The sequence below is a fragment of the Mastomys coucha genome, unplaced genomic scaffold (assembly GCF_008632895.1).
Source record: "Mastomys coucha isolate ucsf_1 unplaced genomic scaffold, UCSF_Mcou_1 pScaffold8, whole genome shotgun sequence".
In the NCBI taxonomy this organism is placed as follows: domain Eukaryota; kingdom Metazoa; phylum Chordata; class Mammalia; order Rodentia; family Muridae; genus Mastomys; species Mastomys coucha.
Window position 1 is genome coordinate 34,317,670 of NW_022196914.1, and position 10,273 is coordinate 34,327,942.

General features: G+C 43.0%; 1 long non-coding RNA gene across 1 annotated transcript in view; it reads left to right on the forward strand.

Moving 5' to 3' along the window:
* The first annotated feature begins 1,842 nt into the window (after positions 1-1,842).
* The window catches only part of LOC116083919, a 27,828-nt gene continuing 19,397 nt past the window's right edge, over positions 1,843-10,273 (forward strand). Inside the window, exon 1 of the long non-coding RNA XR_004115940.1 lies at positions 1,843-1,916. This is a non-coding gene — a long non-coding RNA (uncharacterized LOC116083919). The remainder of the gene's footprint in view (positions 1,917-10,273) is intronic.

The following is a 10,273-nucleotide window of genomic DNA, read 5'->3' on the forward strand; positions in this document are numbered from 1 at the left end:
CCTTTGGTTCTTTCTCTAACTCCTTCATTGGGGACTCTGTACTCAGTTCAATGGATGGCTGTGAGCCTAAAAACTATTTTTAACTAAGTATCCATGTGTGCATACATGTGGGTCTGTGCATAAGAGTGCAGATGTTCATAGAGGTCTGTATTGGATTCAGTAGAGCTGGAGTTATAGGGAGTCATGAGCAGCCTGAGTTGAATACTGAGAACAAAACTTGGATTCTCAGAAAAGTAGTAAGTACTCTTAACTAGTGAGCCATCACTCCACAGCTTCTGCACCAACTTATCTTTTGAGGCGGTAGTGTCTCTCACTGAATCTGGAACTCACCAACTTGGCTAGACTAACCACTGAGCCACAGGCATTCTCATGTGTATGTATGCATGTATATATATGTATGCTTGTGTATGTGTATGTATGCCTGTGTATGTATATGTGTGCATGTGTATGTGTATGTATGCATGTGTATGTGTATGTGTGCATGTGTATGTGTATGTGTATGTATGCATGTGTATGTGTATATATGCATGTGCATGTGCACATGTGTATGTGTGCATGTGTATGTATATGTATGTACGTGTATGTATATGTATGCATATGTATGTGTATGTGTGCAGGTTTATGTGTATGTGTGCATGCTTATGTGCATATAAATGTGTATATGTATGTGTATGTATGTGTATCTGTATGTGTATATATGCATGTGTATGTGTACATGTGTATGTATGCATATGTATGTATGCATGTGCATGTGCTAGCTACACTGGCCATTAAGCTCCAGGGATCATCCTGCCTCTACTTCTGCAGCACTAGGGTTACAGGTGTGTGCTGCCATGCCTGGTCTTCTATTTGAATGTTAGGGATCCAGACTCAGGTCCTCAGACTTGCACAGGAAGCACTTCATGGACAGCAATTTAAAACCTACCTAAAATATAACTGGCAATTTCATAATCCCAAGGCTTAGATTATGATGTCATCACAAGATGAAATCCAGATATAGCTACTTTCCTGTTTGGATATTCTAAGGATAGAAAAGCATATTCTATGTAAATCCACATTTACATAAAATTAACATTTTTATCTGATTGTTTTATCTGATTTAATTGGAGCTTATCTGAAGGCCTCGTTCTTATTTTGATATGAATAATGTCTGTAAGATCAACAAATAAATTTTAACAACAACAACCTGGGGTCTCAATCTTTGAAACTAAGTATGTTATTTTAAAAGAATCTAAGGTATAAGATTAAAATCAAATAGTAGTTTTGAGAAGATCAGGTGATAATTCAGGGGTTTTAAAAATAAGTTTCATAGCCTCAAACAATTTTAAAGTGTTTCATTCTTTTAGAGGTAACATTGACTCTTCCACCATCCAGTTCTCTTAATTATTTTCTTTATTTTTTTAGATTCCTTTATTTTTCTTTTGTGTGCATGAGCATTCACCTGCCCACATTTCTTTGCAACATATATGTGCCAGGTGTGTGTGTAGGCCAAAAGAGGGTGCAAGATACTCTGCAACTGAAGATAGGGATGATTGTGGGCGACTGTGTGGGTGCTGAGAACACTGGTCCTCTGCAAGAGCGGCCACTGATCTTAACCACGGAGTCAGCTCTCTATCCTCAATCATTTGATTCTTAATACTGAATCTTAAAAAAAAAGCAAATATGACTGCAGTTTCATATATCAGTATTAAATATAAGAAAAGAAAGTCCCCAGTGCCAGGAACCATTTGATTTTTTAATAAATCGCAAGGAGAGGGTGTGGAGCTGCTACTGCTTGAAAATGACTGATTGGTGACTGTTTCCTTCTTTCCAGAAACTTTTCAAGCCTGATGGAGGCTGCCTCGGTGCTGAAGAGCCTCATTGCAAGGCATGGAGTCCATGGGAGCCTACCTGGTGCTGGAGAGCTTCCTTGCAAGGTATGGTGGGAGTCCACCTGGTCTTGGGCAAAACCTCCTTACAAAGTATAGAGTCCATGAGAGCATTCTGGAGCTAGAGAATCACCTTTGGAAGGTCTAGAGCTCATGGAATCCTGTCTGGTACTGCAGAACCCCATTTGCAAGGTCTGGAGCTCGTGGGAGCCTGTGTGGTTCTAGAGAACACTCTTATGAAGTCTGGAGCCCATGAATCCCTACCTGGTGCCTAAGAACTCCCTTGCAAGATCTAGAGCCTGTGGAAAATTGCCTGTGTGCTACATAACCTACTTGCAGGGTCAGAAACCCATGGGATCCATGCCTAATGTTGTATAGCCCCTTTGCAAGGTCTGAAGGCCATGGGAATCTGCCTAGGTGGCAGATAACCTCATTGCATGGTACGAAACCCACGAGAGCTTCCTTGGATACTGAAGGCTTCATTTCAAGGTCTTGAGCCCATGGGAGCCTGTCTGGTGCTGCAAGATCTGAAAACTGTGGGAACCCTGCCTGGTTCTCAAGGTCTGGAGCCTATGGGAGCCTGTCTGATGCTAGACAGTATCCTTTCAAAGTCTGGAGGCTGTGGACATCTGACTGTAGTTGAAGCCCCTCCTTGCAAGTTCTGGAGCCTGTGGAAACCAGCCTGGGTGCTGGAGAGCCTTTGGTGCTGCAGAAAAGTTGAATAATGAGCCCATATTTGAAATCTGTGTCTAAAACTCCATATATTTCCTGTGTGGCTTAACATTTCCATATGCCTTTCTTTCCACCAAGCAATATTTGGTAAAGAACATTTACCAAGCCAGCAAGCCTGCTCTGAAATGTCTATTTAAAGAGGCTTCTGAAGTGTCTATAAGTGAACAGGATTAGAGGCAGCTGTTCAGTTTCATGGGAACTGATATCAAGTCTAAGGAAGAGCCACACAGGCCTCCCTCCCTCCCTCCCCATTAGCCCCCAGATGATCTTGAAGAACATTCCATTGTGAAGAATTGAGCTCAGGTTTTCTTTTTATTTTGATTTTTTAACACCTAATGTGAACTCAAACACTGAACACAAGAAGAAATTAAAGGAATGGGGGAAATATCCGGATAATTACTGACTAAATCAAAAGATAAAGCATTTGTGTCTAGGCCTCCGACTTTGTATGGGAATTCTCTAAAGATGCTGGGAAGTCCTGCCCAAGTCACCGTAGTCCAGGTGTTGTGCTCCTTTCCTTCTCACAGTCTAAAGTTCCACGGTGCTCGATGCTCTGCCCCCCATCCGCCCACCCCCGCTGGCTTCGAGTCCTAAATGCTATCATGGGACAGATGTGATCTGGGAAGATGATTCCTACAATAGATGTTAACAATTTTTCCACATGTAATTCTTTCCTGCCTCAGTAAAAACAAACCATTCTCATTTGCATTTTAACAGGTGACACGGATCCAAAGTTTTTGTTCTCTGTTTTGTTTTTGTTTGGTTGGTTTTGTTGTTGTTGTTGTTGTTGTTTGCTTTTTAAACACAGTCTCTTGCAGTCAAGGCTGGCTGCCAACATACTATGCAGCCAATGAAGGAAAAGGAAATTCTGAACATCCTATCTCCATCTTCCAAGTGTTAGGATTATAGGCATGCTCAGTTCAGTTTATGTGAAGGTAAATGTCAGACCCAGGTTTTACACAAGTTGAGTAGGTGTTGGACCTCAATGTTCCAATGAGGAAACAGGCTCACTTTCTTTCTTCCCAGGTTTTAGGTCCTCCTCCTCAGGAGTACAACAAGCCCTTAGGTTAGCCTAGGAAACCCATGTTTAGCCTCCTCTGTAGCCCCCAATCATGGATTAGTTAGCTCCTGGCTGCAGAGCTTGGCTGAGGAGACCTGCCTGTTACCTCCTTCCCTTCCCTTTCTCTAGAGAATGTGCACATGCCCAAGTATATGTCTTTTCTAATAAGAACTCACAGTCCCACACACAGAAGTCTGGAGACCATTTCACCTTTGACTGTGTCAAAAGACCATCCCATCTTTGGCTTTCTCTAGAGCCCTGAAACTAAACCCTTGAGGGATGCACAGAACCAGAGCCAACACAGCTAGTTGACTTGAATTCCTATTTCCCCTCAGGAGCAGCATCTTCTTCAACAGATGTTTTCAAAATAATGAAACAGAAACATGCATTATTGACAATGCTGGATGCTTCCCCGGTGTGTTTGTGTCTGTCAGTACAGAACAGAGTGCTCAAAAATGCACCACTATCATTTAGTTTGCATAATAGGAAACACACACCCTGGCTAACTGTGGAAAGGAAGATGGGGGCCCTAGAAGCCTTGGGGTCCCTTAAAATGTTCCAACAAGTTGTTCTGCAGGTGATAGAGTCTCTTATGACAGGAGTGTAGGGGACCAGCCTCCATCTCATTCCTGGAATTGGAAGCCTTCTAAATTTGCAGATTATCTTTTTGCCAATGCTGAATAAGTCCTGGACTAGGACACTTTTTCATATGGCATTTAACTGAAAACACCCGGATCGGTTCTGTGTCTGGACTCCTCATGCCTCTTGCCATACATACACTGGACAGTTAGTTGCTCAGACTGGATGAGCATGGTGCTTGAGCATGTGCCTTTCTGCTGATCATGATCAGCCTTGCTTCGAATCTGAAGTTTCTTTTGTCTCCCCCAGCATCTCACTATCTCTCCTAGCTCAAACCAGCCCCTGCTAGCAACCATCCCTCTTTCTGCTTTCATGACACTATTTTGTTTTTCTCTCTTTCTATAGCCAGCATGCTTCAATCAGTATGAGCTAAGCTTCATCCATGTTTAGTCTGTTAGAGATGGTTAGTACTCAACAATGTATATGTACCCCATCTTCATCTGCTAGTGGATACTCAGGGTTAGTGCATGACAAGACTAACACACACATTATTGCAGTGAACATGAGTACATGCATCCCTAGGACATATAGCTGGTATTCCCTTAGGATACGCACCTACAGTAAAATTGTTGGGTTATGTGGGTGATGGCCTCCATACTGCTTTCAATAATAGCTGAACTCATTGTTTCTCCTACTACATAGTACAGGGCTCCCTCTTCACACTGCCTTCCAATATGTGAATCTCTCATCTACTCAAAGACAGTATTATTATTATTATTATTATTACCAACAACAACAATTATTTCTTTATTTCCAAATTATTCACTGAAATGACTAAACTTCAGTGTCAATTGACAACAGTTGGAATCACCAAGGAAACAACACTCCAAACACGCCACTGAGGGAGTTTCTAGACAATTTTAATTGACTAGTAAAGACCCACCTTGAATGTAAGTAGTACCATCTCATGGGCCAAGAGTCCCCTCACTGCAGGCCTGGGCAGGTTTGGGGCTGTAGAGAAGGCACTGTTCCCAGAATGGTAAAGTGTAGTCTTAGGTATGGGAAGGCGGAGCTCATTTGGTGATCCCAGGACCTTCGATGAGGCCAGGGCCATGGGGTTCTCAGACTCCTGGACACCCAGGCATTGCTGGGAGTCATAGAAGAGCCGAGAACAAGTTGGGGCCTATGGGCTGCAGACAGTGTCTAGCCTGGGGCCAGGGGAAAAAAGGAGAGCTCTGCCTTGTCTCATGGGGTGATTGTCCTTAGCTTGGTGGAGGCAGGTCTGGTATCAGTTGTGGTAGGGAGCAAAGAGGCCTTCTATGAGAGATTAGGCTGTGTCTCTGTAGGTGAAGGCCTCGAAGACAATCTTTTAATGGATGTGGAATTCAGGCCTATATCCTCAAGTAGAATGCCTGTAAGTGATCCTAAGGAATCTATAAAGCTCAATTATAAGTTGTTGAAAGAAATTATTTTCCACATGATTTTAAAATGTGGAGTATAATTGGAATTTGCTTTCGGAACATTTTTTAACTTGATTCTTCAAATTTGTGCTAGTGTCCCATGTCTGTCACTCCTATCTCCACTGCTGCTCTGCACTGCTCCCTTGAAGGTCAGGTGTGAAGGGAAGTGGTAGTTAGGATGTATTTCTATCACCAAAAGGGCAGATTCTCGGGTCCTACAAGCTGTTCACACAAAAGAATGAATCCTTGAAGTCTGTGTGTTGGGAACTATGCTGCCTTGGCCTTAAAGGTAAAGATGATGTATCAGTTCTGTTATTTTTTAAACACATAATTTCAGGGTTCTTTCTTGGCTCCAGGTGCTACTGATAAAGCCATCAGTAAGACCAAGTCATCTCAGCTCTGAATCTGATCTGATAGAGACAGATGGTTAACAAAGAGAAAGCCATGGGTCCTATTAACAGCACAGTCTTATTTGGTGTTCTAATGCTGTGAAAAACGCTATGACCAAGCAATCCTTATAAAGGAAACATTTAACTGGTGGCTTACTTACAGTTTCAGAGGTTTAATCCAAATTATCAGCATGGCAGGGAGCATATAGCTGCATACAGGCAGACATGGGACTGGGGTAGTAGCTGACAGTTCTACATCTGGATCTGCAGCCAGCAGAGAGAGAGAGAGAGAGAGAGAGAGAGAGAGAGAGAGAGAGAGAGAGAGAGAGAGAGAGGGAGGGAGGGAGAGAGACTGGACATGGCTTGGGCTTTTGAAATCTCAAGGCTGGAATGCTTTGGAAAAGGAAGAAGCAGGAGAGAGAAAGAGGGAAAGGGAAAATTAATTTAAAAGCAAAACCAAAAGAAAGAAATGCAGTAAGCATTTCATTTTGATGTTAAATGGCATTTGTGGGAATGTAGATATTTTTGACAAATCCTAAAAAAAAAGAAAAGTCTCCATCTAACATTTTCTGCCTTTGAGAGAACTTGGATTTAAAAATAAGAAACATTTTTATATTGGATTTGAGTCATGGCTAGGGCACGGAGGCGGCACAGCCAATCAATACCCTTTCAAACAAGAAGCATAAACTTCACTTTTAAAATGTTGATGTGCTCAAGATTTATACTGTAAATTCTTTGAGAGAGAAACATGAATTGAGGTAAAGTTATTGTTTCGGGAAGGTGGAAGAAAATGAAATTCTTTGAGGAGGAGACAACACAAGCCTAAAGGCTGAAAGAAGGCTGCGGCTCCCAAGTCAGCAGTCTGGTCCAGGAAAAAGCGTGTTGAGTCACTGTGCTCCTCTTCTGCCTCAGACTCCCTGACAGCCCAGAAGAGACAGGAGTCAACAAGAAGACTGGAGGTCCAAAGAGGAGCAGAAGCTCGAGGCTAAATCTAGATAGTAATCACTCGGATCCACGCACATGCCTCCTAAAAGGTCAGTGGTGAATCTGGGTTCTCACCTGCTTATGGCTGTGTTACAACACTCCACACACACTATGTCAGAGGACACTGAGCTGGAAGACCAAGTTCCTATCATCATGAGCAAGGAATAGCCACCAAAGCACTGGCACTATGGAAAGCATGTTCATCAATTCATACTCATCAATCTCAGTGGCGCAGGACAGCACCAGATATCAAAGGTGGACAAGAAGATACTGGTTATGAAACTGCAGGCATGTGCCAGAAAACTGAAGGGCAAGCTGGACTCAGAGCCTCACAGTGGTGTGTGAAAGCGTCGGGGATTTAGTCACAACTCACCCAAGATGCTGAGAACCAAGATCACATCCTAGATGAGAGAGACAATTCCCTACTGTTGATATTAAAGTGTTACAATCTTCTGGAATGAACCTTCCACAAAAGAAAGTTCAAAAATAACTGAAGAGAAACTTTACAACTAAGACTAATGTGACTTCAGAGAAAGGTCAGTGGGTTCACATGACATCAGCAAAGGGCCAGGTACAAAATCAGAAACTTGAAGACAGGATAATAGAAATCCCCCTAGTGACTGACTGAGAGAAGGCAGGCTGGGAACAGTTATCAGAGACCTGTGGGACTGCAACTGTTACTCAGCTCACTAGACAAGAGAGAGAGAGAGACAGAGAGAGAGAGAGAGAGAGAGAGAGAGACAGACAGACAGACAGACAGACAGACAGACAGAGAGGGAGACAGAGAGAGAGAGGGAGACAGAGAGAGAGAGAGAGAGAGAGAGAGAGAGAGAGAGAGCTGAAACATACTGTAAAACATAATGGCTATAAAGGTGTACATCTACAAACTGAAGAAGCAGAGCAGAGTGTCCTCGGAATAAAATTCCCAACATGATAGAGCCCCATATGGACCTATGTAGGCAAATACCTGTAAGCTAAAGATGCTGGGAAGTCTTAGAGGAAAAGAGAGAAAACACTTGCGTCTGAGAGGAGATGGTTCATTGTGCAGCGGCTTCTCTCACAGGAACTTGGAAGACCGGAGGAAAGGCGGCATTTTCAAGTGCTAGGATCAAAGCACACTCCGAGTCCTTACTAAGGATGGATATGCCACGACATGCTCATCTGAGAGAAAGCATTGACACTGTAACTTTGGAGACAGGCAAGGGGATCTGGGGCCAAGCACTTCCCTCACTTCCTGGTGAGAGAACCCATTGACCTTTTCCACCTTTCTCAAATGGTGCTTATGATAGGACCAGCAACTACAACTCTGCTTAGTTTTATTCTGCACAAGTGCAGAAGAAATGCTGCAGAGTAGCAAGCTTACTACAAGCAGACTCAGCTTACAACAGCTGCCAATGCCATTAGGACCACTGAGTTCACCTCACTTTCAAGTCTGACCCCAGGGTTCAGAGGTCTATCACACAGCTCTGGTTAGAAAGTTCTGAGATGGGCACAGGAAGGTGACTGACACATCCCTCAAATGGAGGCATAGTCTTCAAAAGCAACCCAGGATTCAGGCAAGACCATCTTGCAGGGCAGGTACTGGATAACAGTATCCTAGCTCCCTAGCAATGATTCTGACATCTGAGTGTGGGGAAGAAACCTCATCAGTTACTGCCCCATGGTCAGTTATTCCCCCACTGGTCAGATACTTCCTCCTGTTAGATACTCCCACTAGTCAGATACTCCCCCTGGTCAGGTACTCCCTCCTGGTCAGGAACTCCCAGCGTAAAGTGGATAAGATGAGCTCCATTCACTTGAAGATTAGGTTGGAGACAGTTATTCCAAGTGCTCAGACTTGAGTTTCCTCACATTTACCAGTGTGGTCAAGGGATTCAGATACTTGAGTTGTTGTTAATATATCTAACTCCCTGAGCTAAAAATACCTCTATGCACTGTGACTCTAGAACACCAATTCTCAACCTATGGGTCATGACCCCTTTGGGCTCACAGGGGTCACATATTCAGATATTCTGCATATCAAATATTTACATTATGATTTCTAACAGTAAAAAAATACAGTTATGAAGTAGAGACTAAAATAATTTTATTGTTGAGGGTCAGCTTAACATGAGGAACTGTATTAGGAAGGTTGAGAACCACTGATCTAGAGGTTTATACAAGTGCCAGAGCTGGACAGATTGGTTAAGTTACAAGCAGCTCTGAGGCCATGGACTGAAAAATGGCAGACTCTACCACAATGTCTGTAGGAAGCACAATAGACCTTCATCGCTTCTGAGGCTTCCTTTCCACCCACCTATAGCCTAGAAAGCTTCCTTCCCACTCTGGTTCATTTGCACTGAATATTTTTAAGCACTGTGGTTATAATTTAGCTTTTCTGAAAACCCAAGTCTAAATTAATTATAGTTCTGCTAAAGGGGGAAAAAGATATTAGATGGCCAAGCTGAAGTAAAATGAGTCAACTTTTTCTCTCCTTATTAGATTTTAATGGTATTATTATAATAATTAAGCTTTTCATTAATTTCTTCATGCTTATTGAGTTACAGTTCCCTGCAGATTTGAATCATATTTAACATGTAATTATGGCAGTCCATTTTTAGAAGGAAATATGAATGTAGGGTGTGGAGTCACCAGGCTTCTAGTCTGAGAGAGCCAGGCAACTAGGCGTGGTGGCACACCTGTGACCCCAGCACTTAGGAGACTGCGGCAAAATGATTGAGAGTTCAAGGCCAGCTTGGGATACAAATAAAGATAGTGCCAACATTGTCGAGAAAGAAAGGAATGTGGAAGGAAAGAGAGAAAGGAAGAAAGGAAAAGGGAGGAAGAAAGAAGAGAAAAGAAGGAAGGAAAGAAAAGAAGGAAGGGAAGAAGGAAGGAAGGAAGAAAAAGGGGAAGGGAGAAAGAAGGGGAAGAAACTAAGAGGTGAAATTGTTTTCTGCAGCAACCCAGTATGACCTTATCATTGAACATGTATGTATATCAGACTAGGGAGAAAGCAGTGTCCTCCAGGTTTGGGGACTGTTGGGGAGTCACTGGTCCCCATAGAGACTTGTGTGCTCTACCCAGAGAGCATTACTTGTCCCTGATCCCTTTCTTAAGCAGCGTGTGGTGACCTGTTACCCTGAATTCAAGCTGTTTGCAGTACTCTGCTCCCAGCATGAATTCTTTCTCTCTCTCTCTCTCTCTCTCTCTCTCTCTCTC